Source organism: Dipodomys ordii, unplaced genomic scaffold (genome assembly GCF_000151885.1).
Source record: "Dipodomys ordii isolate 6190 unplaced genomic scaffold, Dord_2.0 Scaffold99, whole genome shotgun sequence".
Lineage (NCBI taxonomy): Eukaryota > Metazoa > Chordata > Mammalia > Rodentia > Heteromyidae > Dipodomys > Dipodomys ordii.
The window spans coordinates 1,154,627-1,174,317 of record NW_012267315.1 but is presented as its reverse complement, the minus strand read 5'-3'; positions in this window follow the sequence as shown (position 1 = coordinate 1,174,317).

Sequence of the window (19,691 nt, the reverse complement as noted above, 5' to 3'; positions counted from 1 at the left end):
TGGCACTGTGGCTCAAGTGGTAGAGGGCTAGCCTTGAGCTGAAGAGCTGAGGGACAGCACCCAGGCCCAGAGTTCAGGCCCCACAACCGGACCCCCCCCAAATAAAAGAACCAAGAATAATTCTTGATTTGGGGAAGGTAATGATATATTAATGATGTCATCCTAATAATCAGGAAGATTATAGAACGAACTTACTTCAAAAGAGTAAACAATAGTTTGTTTTGGCTTGGTTAGTAAGAGATGTTTGGTTAACATTCCAGAGCTCTCCAGTAGGCAGTGATTATAGAGATCAAAAAATTAATGAAAGAGACAGTACTAGAAGGCAGCAGATGCAAGGGTCCACCTACTTAGGATGGCATAAGGGTATATGGTAAATATATAAGTGCTAGAAAAGACAGTGAAAAATACATTATCTCCAACATAGTGTCTAGTGAGAATTACTGTTACGTTGGTTCACCTTTTGTCTCACATTTCTGCAATTCCCCTTCTCTTCCCAAAATCAGATAAACTTATGTACAAGAAAATGGGTACAGAGTTTAGGAAGAAAGGGGTGTTTGGGAGGGGGGAAGTGGGAGACCGTGAGGGAGGGGGTGACACTGTTCAAAAAGGAATATACTTATTACCTTACTCATGTAACTGTAACCCTCTGTACATCACCTTTGCAATACAATTTTAAAAATATATTATGATGCTGGAAGAAATAAGCCATACATGCTCCTGTTCCTGGAATAAAACATCATTGATCAGATTATCCTTAATTGTTTTGCTCTAAATGCAACTAAAGAGCCTGGAAATAATTCCAACAAACACTGAAATATGGCTCTGTGGGAGGGTAGGAAGAAAGTAAATCAGTTAGGAGCATCAGGACTCCAGGAAGTGAGACAGTGAGTTTTCTCTTTTTATCTCCCCTGCCTCTGGACATGGGATTGGGAAAAGCTGGTGATTGGAAACAGGGATAGAGGAAATTAACAAACAAATGAGCAAATCTTGCATTATCTTGCCAAAGACTGGAAAAACAGAAGCCCATTAGAAAGCCAATGGGATGTGTCAATATCTTTTCCACAACCAGGCACTGGGCAAGCTTTCTAATTTACTCAATAAAACCAACAGAGAGACAGAAGGGAGAGAGCCCATAGTGGAAGCAAAGCCCTGGGAAATAACCACATCTATATCAAGCAGTCTAATCTCTTCACAGCAGCAGCAACAGAAGCACAAAAAAAAAAAAAGGCTGAACAAGCCAGGCTTGGTAGCTCAATCCTGTAATACTATCTATGTGGAAGGCAGAGATTAGGGGATCACAGTTCAAGGCTGGCATAAAAGTCCATAAAATTCCATCGCCATTGGTATCTGGACATGGTGACACCATCTTGCTATCCCAGAAGGAGAAAGAAGCACAATGATTGGAGGTAGTGATGTTCACCTGCCATTCTCAGGAATGTCAGGAAGCACAGGAAGGGGATGGCCACCCATCTGGTTCCAGGCATAAAACAAGACTCTGCCTTGAAAATAATCAACCAATGCCAAAAGACACCAGATGTCTGGCTTAGATTGGAGAGCATTTTGTAAATTGCAGAGCAAACCTGAGGTCCTGAGTTTAATCCCCATTGCTGACATACATCTACACATCTATCTATATATCTATAGATAATATATAGAGAGATAAACATATAAATCTGTATACAGATGTACATAAACAAATATAATATATTAAATATGTGAAATATATAGATATATAAATATCTATAGATCTATTCATCTATATATCTCTGTCTATAAATATATCTATATCTATCTATCTATAGATATAGGTATATCTATAGAGATTTATGAAAAAGAAACTTCCTACAACTCTAGCCAGAGTTGGTCTAGAATCCTTTCTACCAGTCTTTAAAGTCGTTTTCAGGTGAACAGATCCCAAAGTAAAGCTATAAGACATACAAGGATTCCAGGAAATATGACTCATTTGATAAACCAAAGTAAATCCCCAAAACTAACTAAAGAGATGAAGACTACTGAGTCAATTGAAGAGTTCAAAATAATCATTCTAAAGATACTTAGAGAGCTAATGTGCAGAAAAATGGAGAAACTAAAACAACAACCAAAAAACCACTATCAGAAAGAATGACATTGCCCCTTTTTTTAGGAAATGGAAAGACTTGGAAAAAATTATATTAAGGGAAGTAAGCCAGGCCCAAAGAAACACAGGTCCCATGGTTTCCCTTATTTGCAATAACTAGTATATGTCTGAGACAACCAGAAACAGTCAGATAAGTTGATGTTAGGCGAAATGAACCCCAAGATAAGGACTCAAATGGTTTTTCTTTCTTGCTATTGTATCTAATATATTTATAAGATGATTTCTTTGTTGCTTTGTATGTCCCTCCCCCACGGTAGAACTGTATTTGATGTTGGTATACTTTGTGGAGAGGAAGGGAAAAAACAAAATGTTTAAATAGGGATACATGTGGACCCATTGCAATAATGATATGTACAAGACATTATGTCGAAAAATGAACTTTACAACTTTGGTGAGGGTGGGGTGCTATCTTTGAGATAGGGTCTAGATTCATACCCAGGCTTTGACTGTGATCTTCCTGTTTGTGCTTCACTTGTTCACTTAAAGGACAGAAGTACCCCACTGTGCATGCACATCGGTGGAGGCAGATTTGGGCAGATTAAATGATCATAGACAAGTAAATAAAGACATTGATGTATGTCTCTACAATGAAATACTCAGCCTTAAAAAGAAGGAAATATGTATGTGACAACATGGGTGAACCTAGAAGACATTTTCTAAGTGTAATATGATAAAGCAGATGTAGGACATTTATATGAGATATAGGGCATTTATATGAGTTGTCAAACTGGTTAAACTCACAGGCAAAGATAGTAAAATGCAAGTTCATAGGGACTGGAAAAAGAAGTAACTCCGTAATTGTTTAATATTTATAAAAAATTCACCAAGGCAAGAGCAGTAAGTTCTAGAACCCTGTGTAACATTGTTCATACTATTATCAATGAGTTTTCAAGAACTTAATATTTGTCAAGAAAGTAGATATGCTGTTAAGTATTCTTATTAGTTATACAAATACAAATTTGTCTAGTAGACCCCTATAAACAAACCTTAAAATAACCACATAGAATAATTTGTAAGAAAAGTAAGTTCACCATTAAAAAAAAGATCCACAAAGTCAGAGGTCAGTAAAGATTAAAGTCAGCAGAAACAGCAAACAAAAGAAGCATACACAAATTATTGACATACTAAAAATTTCAGTGGAAATTAAGCCTTTTTTTTAATTAAGAAAATTTGTTTTAGCAGGAAGATGGTGGAGGTACAGCTGGGGTCTGAGCTCTCTCCAAGAAACCAGTTTTAGAATACCAACAAAAAGTCCATGGATAGAGAATCACCCCAACGGAGCCATAATAGTATAGAGATTTTTGCCTAGAGAGGAAAATTTCAGGCAGCCTACTTAAGAAAACATATTTGGGCACATGCTGGCAGCTGCAGCTGCAGCCTCTGCTACAGCCAGAAAGAGCAGGGACAAAGGCACCACAGTCTGATTGTGCATGGCTTTTCACTCACCTCTAGGGCAAACTGGATGACTAGGAATAGAAATCCACATCCTGCTGGCCACAGATTAATGTAGATTGCTTATGATCCGAAAAACCAAGGGAAAGAGTGAGTACCCCACCAAAGACATCCTCACTTCTCCCAGAACAACTTCTGGAAGCTAGACCTCCCCACACCCAAGAAAAATGCCATTTTTGATACTGGAATAAAGCCTGCCAGAGAAGCTAGCAGATAACAGTGCTGGAGAAATAGCAAAACCAAACTTCAAACTCTATTATAAAGCCATAGTTGTATAAATAGTTTGGTACTGGCACATGAACAGGCCTGAGGACTAATGGAATAGAATTGAAGACCTGGAAATAGAAATGAAGACCTATGGCCACCTAATCTTTGACATGGGAGCCAAAACATCAGATAGAAGAAAGCCTCTTCAACAAATAGTGCTGGAAGAAATGGCTATACACATGTAGAAAACTGAAATTAGAATCAACTCCAAATGGACAGAGTCTTTGAGGTAATAAGGGATAAGGAAAATATTTGGGCACAGGTCAAAACTTCCTAAATAAAGATCCAGAAGTACAAATTAAAGAAAGGCTGGATAAATGGGATTGCATTAAACTGCAGAGCTTCTGCGTGGCAAAGGACATAGCTAGCAAGATCAAGAGAACACCCTCAGATTGGGAGAAGATATTCAACAAAGGCCTCATGTCTAAAATATACTTAGAACACAAAAAATTAACCTCCCTAAAAAATCCTCAAAGAATCAACTTCCCAATTAATAAGTGGGCTAAAGGCTTAAAGAGAGAGTTCTCTGAAGATGAAATAAGAATGGCCAATAGACACATGAAGAAATGCTCAACTTCTGTGGACATAAAAGCAATGCAAATCAAAGCAACATTGAGATTCCACCTCACCCCAGTTAGAATGGCTTGTAGATGTTGGCAAGGATGTGGTCCAAAGGGAACACTACTACACTGTTGGAAAGCAGTATGGGGGTTCCTCAAAAAGTTAAACATAGAACTCTCCCCTATGACCTAGTAAATTCCACACTCAGCATTTACACAAATGACCACAAAGAAGGCCAGACTAAAGCTCCCAGCACAACTATGTTCATCGCAGCATTATTTACCATAGCCAAGATGTGGAATCAACCCAGCTGCCCCTCATTGGATGAATGGATCAAGAAAACATGGTACATATACACAATGGAATTCTGTTTCCATCAGAAAGAATGGCATTGCCCTGTTTGTAAGGAAATGGAAAGACTTGGGAAAAAAATCACATTAAGTAAGACAGACCCAAAGAAACAGGCTGCCTACTTTCCCTCATATGTAATAACTAGTATATGTCTACGATAGTTCTAACCAGGGATCACAATAGCTCAATAGCTATGTACATATTACCTTATAAAATAATGCTAATTGAAATGAATTACAAGATATGGAAACAAGGTTTTCTTTTTTTCTTATTGTACTCTGGGCAGTTATTTCTCTTCTTCTTTCTTTCAAATGTTTTCCTTTGGTTTAGCCCATGTTGTCACTGTTTTTGATTTTGCTATCCTTTGTATTGTAAGTTTATCTGATTTGGGGATGGGAAGGGTAATCACAGAAACAGTGAGACAAAGGACAAAGGGTGAACCAATGCAACAGTGATACTCATAAGACACTATGTCAGAAATGAACTTTACAACTTGTCAAGGAGGGTTGTCAGGGTATTGGAATGATAGCAAGAGAAAATGAGAGAGGGGGTAACAGTGTTTGACAAGAATTGTACTCATTTTCTTATGTAACTGTGACTCCTCTGTACATCATCTTTACAATAAAAAATGATGACAAAAACAATTTTTAAGAAGAGAAACAAAAATCCTAAGGGAAAAACTATAATAATAACAAGGAATATTTGAACAAAGGCCTACAATTGAAAGAAAAATATGTCTATTGAATTAACTCAAGTGAGGTTTACACAATAGACTGAACACAGGTAAGGATCAAGGGTAGCATGTTCTGAGGAAATTATGCAAAATGCAATGATTAGAAATCATACTAAACATAAAAGAAATTAAGGCAAATGGAAGGTAAAGCAGAGATAAAGTTATATCTTTTCAAGGAGGTATGGCAAGGAATATGGCCTGACAATAGGTAAAGCCACAACAACAAAGGACATTCATCTACAAAACCTCATACTAAATAATTGTAAGTACTCTTAACCATGATAAATAAAAGAAACTCACACTTAGTGGATCTGTATAAAATCAAATAAAAGAGAAAGTCTTAGCAGCAAGTAAAATAAGTTATTATCAAAATGTAGAAATAAGACAGCTAATTTTTCAGCAGTGAGAAATAGAACAGAGAAACTGTCAGTAATGCCATAAAAGTGCAGGGAAAAATCTAAAGTTACTCAAAGAGAATAAAATAAAGACATGTCAGAAAAACAAAAATGAGTTTTCTAGTGAGATATCTTCATTAAAAAGACTTCAGAATAAAAGGAAATAATCCCAAAGCTACTCTCTGATGCAAAAGGAAATATGAGCAAAGAAAAATCATCTGCAAATGTTAACAAGCCCTGACATCTTAGAATATTATTTTTAATGTCTAATTTATGGACTACCCAAATACAGGAAAATATGTATTTTAATGTCTGATTCATATGTAACTAAAAATAATGAAAGCCAAAAATGGAAAGTATAATACAGAGTGAAAACTATCTGATGTCCTTGTGCCATTTGGAGATTATAAGGATACTGATTTGACTTTTTTAAAGTTATATGTGTTATATGCTCAAAAGTAACTGACAAACAAATATACACTGAAGTTAGACATTTGAAATCAGTGTAAAAAGAAACTGGCAAAAGCAAGCTCTAAAATGTAAAAGGGAGTAAATAGGAAAAGTTTCAAGAAAGTAAAATAGGAAAAGACAGATGTTGTATCTATACTTAATAACAATAATGCACTGAAATAGCCCCTTAGAATAGACTAATAACAAGAAAGCATTACTGTAGCTGGCATACAGAGACACCCACAGACATAAAATCAAAGCAAAAATATGACCATAAAAGGAAATTGTGTAGAGAGATGTTAGTTGGGCTAATGATCTGGATCACAGAAATGATAGCTTATAAATCTATGAAAGCTAGATTCCAGAGGCTTATACCTCCTCTTACTGTACCTACCCAGGAGGTTGTGATCTGAAGATCAAAGTTTGAAGCCAGCCCAGTCAGACAAATCTGAAAGACTCGCATCTCCAATTAACAACTCAAGACCTGGAAGTGGAGGTTTGACTCAAGTACTAGAGTGCTAGCCTTGAGCTAAGGGAAAACTGATATGAACAAAAAAAATGAACTTAAGGCTGAGAAAAGTGGCTCAGTAGAGTGCTTGCCTTGCATGCATGAGGCCCTGGGTCAATTCCTCAGCACCACACAAACAGAAAAAGCCAGAAGTGGTGTTGTGGCTCAAGTAGTAGAGTGGTAGCCTTGAGGAAAGGCAGCTCAGAGACAGCACTCAGGCCCTGAGTACTGAGTTTGGACATTACTATTATGAGAAAATGACATGCTTGGCCTAGGCTGCTTTCCTTGGTCCCAACACAACCACAACCAGTCAGTATGGCTTTTCAGTGGAGGCAGGAGGGGATTATAAAACAGTAAGCTTCACCGTCATGGAAAGAAATTGAATTTAAGCATTGTCCTTTAAAATGATAATTCCAATAGCAGCTGATAAGTGTAGAATGACCAGTTTCTGATTTCTGGGTGGGGTGGGGGATACGATTTAAAACAGATTAATTCATGATTTGAAGCCAGAAGAGCCAGGAAAGTCTGTGGGGTTCTTATCTCCAATAAACTATCAAAAAATCTGAAGTGGCTGTGTGGCTCAGGTGGGACAATGCTAGCCTTGAGCAAAAATAAAGCTCAGAAGACAGTGCCCAGCTGCTAAGTTCTAGCCTCTAGGACCAGCAAAACTAAACCAACACAAAATAAAAACTAAAACCAAAACAAAACTCAGACTAGTGGGCAAGTCAGGGGTTTGACAAGTTTTCTCAGGTGAGGCAAACAGTTGGGACTGGATAAACTTGTTGGGATAACTGGAAGTTGCTCCAGGATTCAAGCCTCTCCAGCTTCCTGCCTGACAGAGCCTACATTGTACACTGGCTAAGAGAACTAAATCACGGTCGAAGCTAGGCACCCTTTGAAATAACTACTTGAAAGCATTCTCCAAATTATAGTCAAATCCATTAGCAGAGAATGCAAGCCTTAGTGACTTGAGCTAACTGAATGCAACCTATGGCAGTCATAGGAACCATATTAATGGAGCAATTAATATTTTAATGATCGCAAGAATAATTTTTCTTTGGTGCCAGTGCCAGTCTTGGGGCTTAAACTCAGCACTTGGGCATTGTCCCTGAGCTTCTTTTGCTCAAGGCTAGTGCTCTACCACTTGAGCTACAGCTCTACTTGTGTGTGTGTGTGTGTGTGTGTGTGTGTTTTGCACATTTTACCTCTCAAACATCAAGGGGAAGACAGATATTACAAATTTTGTCAAGCAAGATACTCAAACTGTCAAGTGATAATAACAACACAATCCATGGAAAGGGTGAAAAAAAACCTACCACAATATATTACCTAAAATAGATGTATTGCAAAATCTCATATTTAAAAATATATTTCAAGACATTAGAGGAATAGGAAGTGTGATCTATTCTCAGGATAAAAATAAGAGTCAATAGAAACTATCTTTGAGTGTTGCTAGATTTTGTGTTTTGAATATGACTAATTCAAAACAGATACTGTAAATGTTAGTCAAAAGGAAATATTTTTAAATGAAAATATAACAAAGAGTTCACAAATAAAAATTCCCCCAAAAGAAAATTTTATAAACTTAAAAATTTGAAATTGAAATAATAAGCATATCTGAATTGTAGTATTATTAAGTTATAAGCTATATTGATAGAAATTATTCAATCTGGATAATACAAAGGAAAAATGTGAGTAGAACAAATCACACATCCCAATTTGTAGAGAAGTTTCAGAATAAAAGAGACTTTCGTTTGGGGACAAAACAATTTCAAAATAATTAATGAGCACTTTTAAATTCCTTGAAGAGCAATAATCCATAGTACAATTAGCCCTTTGGATTTAACCAACTGCAAAGTGGCAATGTTGAAAAATAAGATATCTGTACTGTACATGTAAAGATGTTGTCTTTTTTCTAAATGTTATAGTATAATAACTACTTACATAGTATTTATATCATATTTAGGAATTATAGTAATTTAGAAATGATTCAAGTATACTGGAGGCCTTGTATAAACCATATGAATATTTATACTCATGTATAAATATATTTATGTATATATATATAATACTATGCTATTTCAGAAGAGATTTGTACATCTGAGTATTTTGGTGTAGGACCATCTAATCCCCCTCCGAAAAGGAGGGGAAACTATAGTAAAAAATTTGATGAACCCCAAGCAAAAAGAATTATATGAGGAAGTGGAGCTTGATGAGAAATGTACTGGTTATCTTGCCCATATAATTGTAACTCCTCTGCATGGTATTTTCACAATAAAAAAAGAAAAAAAGATATAATATATGTCTATCTACACATAGATATATATCTATACATAGATATATACATATATATATAGAGAGAGAGAGAGAGAGAGAGAGAGACAGATCTCCATCAAGCTGCTGAAAGCCAAAGATAAGATTATTTTGCATGCAGAAGGAAAGAAATGACTAATCACAGATAGTAGAAAAACACATGACTAATCCTTGACTTTTCAGAAGTGGTAGTGTTCATAAGGCAGTAGAATGTCATGCTCAACTTACTGAAAGAAAGTCAACCAAAAGTTCTATGACCAGCAAAACTGTGCTTCAGTAATGATAGTAAATAAATTATCCCAGGTAAGCAAAGAAGGGCATAATTGTTCCCAGAAGACTTACATAACAATAAGAATAGAAACTGTCTTTTAGTTTTTTAAAAAGAACCCTGATACTTGATGAGAATTAGTGTCCTCAATAAGTAACAAAGAGATATGAAAACACAAGATGTATAAATAATTAGTAAAAGTTGATTCTACTTACTTTTTGTTTTCTTTTGTCTGTCATGGGGTTTGAACTCTGGGCCTGAGCGCTGTCCTTGAGCTCTTTGGCTCAAAGCTAGACCTCTACCACTTGAGCCACAGTACCACTTCTGGTTTTCTGAGTGGTTTATTTGAGATTAGAATCTCATGGGCTTTCCTTCTCTGGCTGGCTTTGAACCATGATCCTCATATCTCAGCCTCCTGAGATGATTTTACCTTTTAAAAATAGAAATCAAAGATTATAACAGCATTTTTGGTGAGTAACATGTTAGATTGATACATATGACTGAGAATAAACAAAGTATGGGAAAGAAAGGTGGTTATGATCAACTAATGACAAAAATACTTCAGAGAAATATGCTATTGTATGATAAGCCACTTTATATTGTACTATATAAATAAAATTCTTTTAAATAATTTCTAGAACATTATTAATCCTATAAAGATAATATCAACTGAAAATGCTAATAGACATAAAAATGATTCTACTTATAAAGTTTATAAATCATTCAAATTAAGCTAGTATTAAGATTTGATAACATTACTCTTTGGGAAAAAATGAAGGAGCATAAATTAGAATAAGGAAGTCTATAAATATTGGATTTCTTGTCCTATTTTGTGCTTGATTGTGCAGATGTGTGTTATGATTATCTTTTAAAGTATCTAATATGTTTTGCTTGTTGTACATGCTATATAATTCACTGTATGTGTTTCTATATGTAATTGTGGCATTCTGCAGTGAGTTACAGAAGTGTTCTTTCTTTCTTTTCTTCTTTCTTTCTTTCTACTTTCGCTGTCTTTCTTTCTTTCTTTCTCTCTCTCTTTCTTTCTTTCTTTCTTTCCTTTTTTTTTTTTTGGTGGGTCATGGGCTTGAACTCTGGCCCTGGGCACTATCGCTGAGCTCTTCAGCTTCAGGCTAGCGCTCTACCACTCGAGCCAGAGTGCTACTTCCAGTTTTCTAGTTGTTTATTGGAGATAAGAGTCTCTCAGACTTTTCTTCCCTGGCTGTCTTTGAACCATGATCCTCATATCTCAGCCTCCTGAGTAGCTAGGATTACAGGCATGGTGCACTGGCACCCAGCTCAGAAGTGATCATGATCATCAGAAAAGAAACGAATAGTTTAAAGGGGAATAGAAGATATTTGTTTATCATTGTTGTCAATTAATCCTGTAAAACCTTCAGTCTTGGGGCTGGAAGGTGGCTCAGTGGTAGAGTGCTTGCCTTGCATGCTTGAGGCCCTGGGTTCGATTCCTTAGCACCACCTAAGCAGAAAAAGCTGGAAGTGGCGCTGTGCCTCAAGTGGTAGAGCACTAGCCTTGAGCTGAAGAGCTGAGGGACAGGGTCCAGGCCCAGAGTTCAGGTCCACGACCGACAAACAAACAACTCTTCAATCTTTCCCATCATCAAGTTGATCACTTTATGTAGTAGAAGACACATTTAAGTGTACTATATATTGTATTTAGGTATAACACTATATAATTGATACATTTTAAAAGTTTTCCAAACCTTGCTTGCAATCCAAATAAGTATATTTTATTAATTTTACATTTGTAAGTTTCAAAAAACAAATGCATAGAATTAGACATAAAATTATTTAGTTCAGAAAATACTGTAATTTCTGTATCTGAAAAGACCTCATCCTTTTTTTTATTCTTTCAATTATACTGTCTTCCAATAGGTGAACCATTCCAATATATCCTTATATAAACATGCATCTTGTTCTGTGTGTTATATTTTGGTGTAAGTTTTCTTTTTAATAAAATATTATTGTTCTGTGGACTTTATTCGGTTATTTTTTACATAGTGTGTGCATTTAAAGTTCTATTTAACCTAGTTAAAAATTATAGACTCTTAATATGCCCTATCCTTTCAGTACCAGTAATAACAAAGGTACTAACAAAGACTTTTATTTTTGCTTGTCCTGGGGCTTGAACTCAGGGCCTGGGTATCGTCCCTGAGCCTCATTTGTTCTCAAGGCTAGTGCTGTACTACTTGAGCCACAGCTTTTTTTGAGTAGTTTATTGGAGATGAGTCTCATGGGAACATTTCTGCCCAAGCTAGCTTTGAGTCATGATCCTCAGATCTTAAGTCTCCTGAGTAGGTAGGATTATAGGCATGAATCACTAACTCCTGTCCTTGAAGACACTTAAAAACACATACATCATATATGTATGTGTGTACATGTATATATCTTGATTCTTTTTTTGTCAGTTATGGAGTTTGAATTCTGAATTCTGGTCCTGGGCTCTGTCCCTGAGCTCTTCAGCTCTAGGATAATACTCTACCACTTAAGCCAGAGTGCCACTTTTGATTTCCTGGTGGTTTATAGGAGGTAAGAGTCTCAGGGACTTTTCTGCCAAGGCTGGCTTTGAGCCATGATCCTCAGATCTCAGCCTCCTGAGTAGTTAGGATTACAGGTGTGAGCCACTGGTGCCTGGCCTTCTTGATTCTTATAACACACACTGAAGTTAGATGATATACACATATATTTGACTATTCTTATATAGAAACAGGAGTAATTCAATGGAGTAAGGACAGCCATTCTTTGTAACAACTGACTCTAGAGGAATGAGAAGAAAACAGATTAACTTAGACTTAAATTAGACAATTATACTTATAAATTAGACAATATAAAGAATTTGCTGAATCAGTTTCAGAGCTTTCTCTCCATCACAGTGGACAGAGCAGAGCCACTCATTTTGGGCCAAAAGCTGAGAGAGAATGCCTGTGTTGTTGTTCTTTAATCTTATATAACCTGTGGACAGATCCTACTTGCATTTAAGGCAAATATCCCTCCCCATCAGTTAATCCTCTGGAAACACTATCATAGACATATAGAAAGGTCAGTTTTACTAATCTCCTAGGCACTTCTCAATGCAAAAATTGACAATAGGATTCATCATTACAAGTCTACTCCTTTTCAATCTGACACTCAAACATATCTCCTTAAATGGTAATATTCCACTCCAGCACCTAAAATGCTCAAGTCTATCTCATAGTTGAAAATGCTTCTATCTCTAAGAGCCCTATGTTCTTAAGATTCAGCCTTGTTCAAATGTCCAAATCCAGTCTCCTTTGAGATTTAAGGAAAACTCTTATCCATGAGCCCCAGGATAGGATGGCATAGAATAAACATTTCCATTCCAAAAAGGGAGGGATCAAAGCAACAAGAGAGAAATAAAGACCAAAGCCAGACAAACAACTGAGGCACAGCAAATATTAAATCCTATAGATAGAGGCTCAGTATCTATGTTACGTGGTGTGATATGAGCTCCAATGGGTTTGGACAGTCCTGACTCATGGGCTTTGTAAATTACACCCACCCCCTTGTCCACGACCTTTGTTTGGGGCTGGCTCCACTCTTTGCCTTCAGCTTTCCTCAACAGATACCTCCTGTTCCCGGGTCTCTAATTTCCTCAGGTCTCCATTATACCTAGGGCTTTCTCTCTCACAGGTTCCTCTTCCCCTCGGGGACTGTCTGCAGAGATCCTGTCTCCCTACTACACAGAGTCTAGCAGCTAAGTCCTTCCTTTAAAATCTGGGTGGAAGCCTCCACAAGCTGTGACTCTTGGATTCTTCATGCTTGCAAAACCAGCCTCATGGAATATGCCACATCTGTATCTAGATTGTGTGGTGGCTAGATTCAGTGGCCTTTGACTACTTGAATGGTAAATGGGGTAGGAGGTACATTCCTAAACTGCCCTGAGTGAACAAGGACTCCTGACTTCTTTACCCAAAGCAAAGGTTATTGAACAAGTGAAAACTCACATCCTCTAATCAACAGCTGGTGTTGGGCCACTGTCCCAGATGTCTTCAAGGCTTCATCTTTCCTGATGTAAAATAATTGGCTTCTTTATAAAAGTCCTACTTTCTCGAGCAGCTGTATATTCTTCCAACTCCATCCCTAGTTCTGGGGCTTGAACTCTGGGCTTGGGCATTGTCCCCGAGATTTTATGTTGAAGGCTAGTAGTGCTCTACTACTTGAGCCACAGCTCCAGCTCCAGCTCCAGCTTTTTGTGGTTCACTGAAGATAAATATCTCATGGCCTTTCCTTTCAGGACAGGCTTGGAACCAGAACCCTCAGATCTCAGCCTCCTGAGGAGCTAGGATTACAAGCTTTAACCACCAGCAATCATACTTTTCTTGTCATAAAATTTATGAATACTTCTTTTCAGGGCAAACTTCAAGGTTTTTGAATATTTCCACTCTGCTTCTTGGTCATGCCTTTTGCTGTGAACTTGGCGAAAAGCAACCAGCAGCATTTGTGTGACTAAGCCTTGTGCCTTGTACCATGAGCCTATGCTGCCTTGAAATTTCACTTACCCAATTAATTAGTAACATTTAAAATCAACCTCACTTCTCAGAACATGGAAAAAATGTGTAAAGGACTTGGCAGAATGTAACATGAGTAACCTCAAATATACTTCCCAGCAGACTCTTCATTTCCACCTGATGTTTTAGGAGCATAGACTTTACTTCAGTTATTCCTATTGGAGTCCTGGTGCTGTAAGCTTCTCCCAAAATTATCAGTTAAGCTTCATTTAGAGCATTCTAAGCTTCTAGTCTGCTAGAAAATTTCCCGAATTATTCCTGCAGCCAGTACCAAGGGCTTCAGTATCATCTGTGCATATAAATTTGATTTTTTGGTACCAATTGTCTGTGTTATTCAGCTCTCTCATTAATGTGACAGAATTCTTGAGCAAAACAATTCAATTTATTTTGAATGACAATTTTAGATTTTTTTCTCCACAACAGTAGAGAAGTACTGGCAGCATTGAGCAGTTCATCTCACAACTGTAATGCCAAAAAGGAGAGAGAAAGAGAGAAAGAAAGAGAGAGAGAGAGAGAAGCTGGTTACAGATTACATTTAATATGTAACATTAGATTGACATTAAAAATTTTGTAAAATACTCAGATTTGACATGAAAGATAAGTCTCAGAAAGAATTGGTAAATTGTAGTTCACCAAAATTTAAAACCTTTACTCTGTGAAAGCTCTTGTAAAAAGATTTAAAAAACAAGCTACGGGCCAGAAGAAAACAGTTTTCAGTCATATATTCTATAAAATGTGGTATGTATAACATGTAAAGAGCCTTCCAAATCAATATCAAATTAGCAAGGCATTCCATGTGATAGCACTTGCCTGCAAATTTATCACTTGGGAGAGGTTGAGACAGAATGACCCTGAGTCCAAAACCAGCCTGGGTTTCATTGTAACTTTCATGTCACCTTGAGTTATATAATGAGACATCTCAAAAAACAAAAAAGAAGAAAAGAAAGAAAGAAACAACCCAGGCAGGGATGGACAAAAGATGTAAACACATATTTCATGTGCAATTAGGTGGGTGTTCAATAACATCCCCAGTTTTATCTATTGAAAGAATGAAAATTAAAACCACAATGAGCTATCACTACACAGCTATGAGAATTACAAAATTAAACACAGATACCATGACATTCTGATGACTTTGTAGATAAACTGGATTGTTCAAACATTACCACTGGTAATATAAGATGATATAGTCATTACATAAAAGAATATGGCATTTTATTACTAACAAACATGTTATTAAAACCAAACAAATGCTTATCATAAACTCAGCAATTGCTGTCTTGGGCATATATTTCTGAAAACTAAAAATATACTGACAACCAAGCATACATTGAGTGTTCTTAACAGCTTTATTCATAATGATTCTAAATAGCCCAATGTCCTTTGGTATAAGTGCTTAAGAAGGACTATGATACATCCAGTCCAGCAAATGTTATTCAGCAATTAAAATAGGACAAACTATTGATAGACACAGTGACTTGGATGGATCTGTTTTATTAGCTTGAGTGAAATAATCTCAGAATGTTATGATACTGGGTTGAATTGTGTCTCCTCACCCAAATGTATATGTTCAAGCCCCAACCCTTGGGATGTAACTGTGTTTGGCAATACGTGATTAAGGAAGTGATTAATGGAGATATGACTTTTGACCTTAGAGCAAGAAGGGAGGCTGTGTGGGTACATATAGAGCGATGGTCAGATGAGGATGCAACAGGCAGACAAGCCTAAGGGGGAAGCCTCAGGAGAAAGCAAATCTGCTGACTCTTTCATTTGGGGCTTCTAGCTCCAGAGCCAAGAGTATTACTGTTCACAGAACAGAATTAGTCTGCGATATTCTGCTTAGACAACCTAGCAAATTAACATAGCAATGTACTGCATCATTTTACTCATATAATATCATAAAGCTGACAATATTTCAGAATGAATACTGAGGAGTAAGGTGTGAAACAGAGAGGTAGTGGTACCTTTGAAAGAAAGGGCACAGAGCAGATCCTGGAGATGAGAGTTTTCCTTACCTGAGTGTGTCAGTGTTTACGTATCTCTACATATGCAATAAATGCAATAAACAGACATAAGTGGATAAGTACACACATATAGGATGATGTATACACCCTGGGATCATGGAAGCCTGGTGATTCACAAGTGAGGAGACTGCATCAATGCCAATTTCTTGATTTTGTTATCGTGCTATGGTTAGACAAGGTGTTACATTGGAAGACAGCATCTCTCAGTATTCTTGCCTTTTACTTGGATATGCAATTTCATAGACATAAAAATAGTTTTAGAATTATATTGAAAGCTTTCATTTAAATCTTCTTTTATAGATGACTTTAACATACCGCTAATGAGTGCTACAATCTTTACAATCCATACTGACATTAGTCTAGTTTTAGACACTGATGAGAATTAATGTTGAGATGCTGCTCATATAAGGACTCTTCTATTTCTCTCTGTTTCTGAGAATACAGCTTTTTGTGACTACAATCAAAAGGTTTGAGAGCATCTCTACTGCCTGGTTTTGTTAGAAATAAGACCACTTCCATTGAAAAGTTACAGCAAAGTCCATACTACAATGCTAGATTTGGATAGTTGCGATAGAGCTGGCTAATATAAAATATCTGCCCTCTAAGTTTTTATACAGATGCTTAGCTTAGTCCTGTTCTAATCTGAAGTGTTTGCAACCCTAAGATGCAGTTCAGTTCAGGGTTTTAGTGTTTCTTTCTTTCTTTCTCTCTCTCTCTTTCTCTTTCCTCTCTCTCTCTCTCTGTCTCAGTCACTCTCTCCTTTCTTTATAATTTCTGCATAGTACTTCAGAGAAAAAGAGTCTCATATTAAAGTATTGACCCTGTAGATTTCATATTTTCCTGATTATTTTTATTCTGGTAATTTTTCACAGCCTTGTTACAAATTAGATATTTTCAAACAGGCCGTTTCCTGTGATTCTAACTCTTTCCAGCCAGCATGAGTGTCTAATTTGCTAAGTCTGCCATGACCAAAAGGAACTCACTGTTTCCCAATGATCATTCTCATGGCACCTAATAAAAGGGAGGCATCTCCATTAACCATGTAAGAGTGACTTTTCAAGGTCAGAGCACTAAAGCCATATCCATCTGAAACAACCCAATTGTGAGTCTTACCATTTACATGAGGTTTTAGTAGTCTCTGTGATGAGTGACTACAGGAATCATGAGACTGGCTGGCTATGTGGTTAACTGGGGAATCATTAAGCTAGAAGTACTTTTGGAATATCTTTTGCTTGCAAGCATTGCTTTAGAGTAACCAGAAGGAACAGGGTCAGGACCCACGTTTGAAGGCTATTTAAGGAGAGCATTAACAACAGTGAGAGAAACAGCTTCAATAAGCTTCAAAGAGACATCTGAAAGAAATGGGTAGCAGGTTGAAGGGATTGTTGAACAGAGGATTTGTGGTCATGAGGGCAGCAGCAGGAAATTCAGGAAATGGATCCCCACCAGGGGTATGAAAAAAGAGGCCAAGGCATCCAATTGGATGCGTAGAATCTGATATGTGAGTGTGTGAGTGTGTGTGTGTGTGTGTGTGTGTGTATATATATATATATATATATATATATTTCTTTGCACTGAATGGTTCAACACTGATTCCTTTGTAATGTCACCTCCAGACATTTTGTACTATTTTGGTAGAGTCTTTAGTGTCAGACAGTGTTGCCATGAGAACATGAATTCAGGCAGTTTTTTTTCTTCTTCTTTTTCCCAACAGTGAGATGAAAGCATTTTCTCAGGCAGGACCAGTGATAAAGCCCTCACAAATTCTCCCACTGTGAAGTTTCAAGCCACAGTTCATTTATAGCCAGAAAATAGTAGCAAAGATATTGTGGGCATGCAGAGAACAGACACAACAGTGTGCCACTATTGTCATTACTAATAATTAGGAAGAATGTGGCAGTACCTGACAGCACACAGGCTTCACCCTGCCTAAATAGCATCTGTTTATGTCTGACCATTTGCCTGGCTCTTGACAACCTTAGGAACAAGCCAAAGGCACATTGTTTAAAAATGGCTGAGAGAATTCCAATCATTTCAGTTCCTTACAACTTGAAAGCATATGCAATCAAGACTTCCAATATCACCTTCAAAGAGCTAGAGTCCAATAGACTGTAGAAATTACTCTGTTCTTTCATGCAGTAAGGAGGTCCACAAGTGTACCCCCAAACCAGCCATGATCACCTCTATCCCAGAGGACAATTTTTTTTGAGAATTTAAAATGTTCCTTACTTTTGTTGGAACATGGCTGGATTATTATGCAGTTTGGAGGAGTGGCCAATAAAACAAAACAATGAGACCACAGAAAAGAATCTCAAACTAATAGCAGGCATTGAAGAATTGCATGTGATTTCTGCTGCAACAGAATCTTTCTCTAGATACGCTTGTAATGTGAATTAAGTGTGTAATAGCCGGAGTGTTCTATAAACTCTACAAGTTGTGGATGTCAGTTACCTAGTATATGGCTTGTTAACGTTATCTACATTTGCTGAAACAAAAACTCATTGTGATGTCTGGTTATAGAACAAAACACTACATTTTGTAATTTATATTACATATAAGCCAGGAATTTTAAGCACTGGTTTGCTGGTCAATTACTAATACAATGTTAATTCACTGTTCTTATAAATTAAGTTTCTCTCATCTTGAAGACTTTGCACCAAAACCTTTCAGGTTTCACTGATGTGGATTGGGTTGCTTTCTCTCCCCATCTGCCTGCCTTGCCCTCTCTCTATGTTTGTGTGTGTGTGCATGTCTGGTGGTACTAGAACTTAAACTCAGTGTCTCCTACTCTTGATTGAGTTTTTCATTCAAGGCTGAATTCTTATCACTTGAACAACAGCTCCACTTTGTCATTTTGACACAGGTTTTTCTTCCCACCAGTAATCAATTTCAGTTTCCTGTGTGGTTATGATTTTGGGAATGAGTCAGCAGCCCCTGGCATCAGTGTTGTTGAGTTTTAGAAAGTTTGCATAGACTTTACCAGTTGAGCATCCCTAATCCCAAACTCCCAAATCTGAAATGCTCTGAAATGTGGAAGTTTTTTGAGTACAATATGGATTTGAGATTTTTGAATTAAAGGTGTCCAACCTGTACTACTATTCATAATAAATGACATGTACATATAAGAAATAATTCCTCAGACAGAGGGAAGACACATCAATGAGTGTATACATGGGGCAAAATATGCCAACATACAGCAGTCTAGGTTCCTTAGTTGAGACCAACTGAAGAAAAAAACACTCACATGTAATCTTAGTACTTGTTGCTGAGTAAATGATTGAATGAATCCAGTTGACATGTTAGCCAGGAATTCCTGCCACAGAGCTGTCCAAAAAACTTATTGTACTGTTCAAATCAGAATTGTCACAAAATCAGACAAATCAATGTTCTGATCCTCTGTCCCCACTTTATGAAATTAGGACTGGGAGGAATTCACTTGACAATATCTTATTCAGCAAATACTCATATGGCCATTATGCTATGAATGAAACAGAGGGAAAATCAATAGAAATATCACCCTTTACTATTTCATCAAGGAACAACCAGGATACAACACAAAAGCAAACAGCTTTAGTCACATTTCTTCAGTCTTGTAGTTTCCCAATTGCTGCTTAGAGTAAAGGATTTCCTAACTGCAGGTAATGGTAGAAGACAACTAGTTAGAGCAACATAAATCCTACCCATA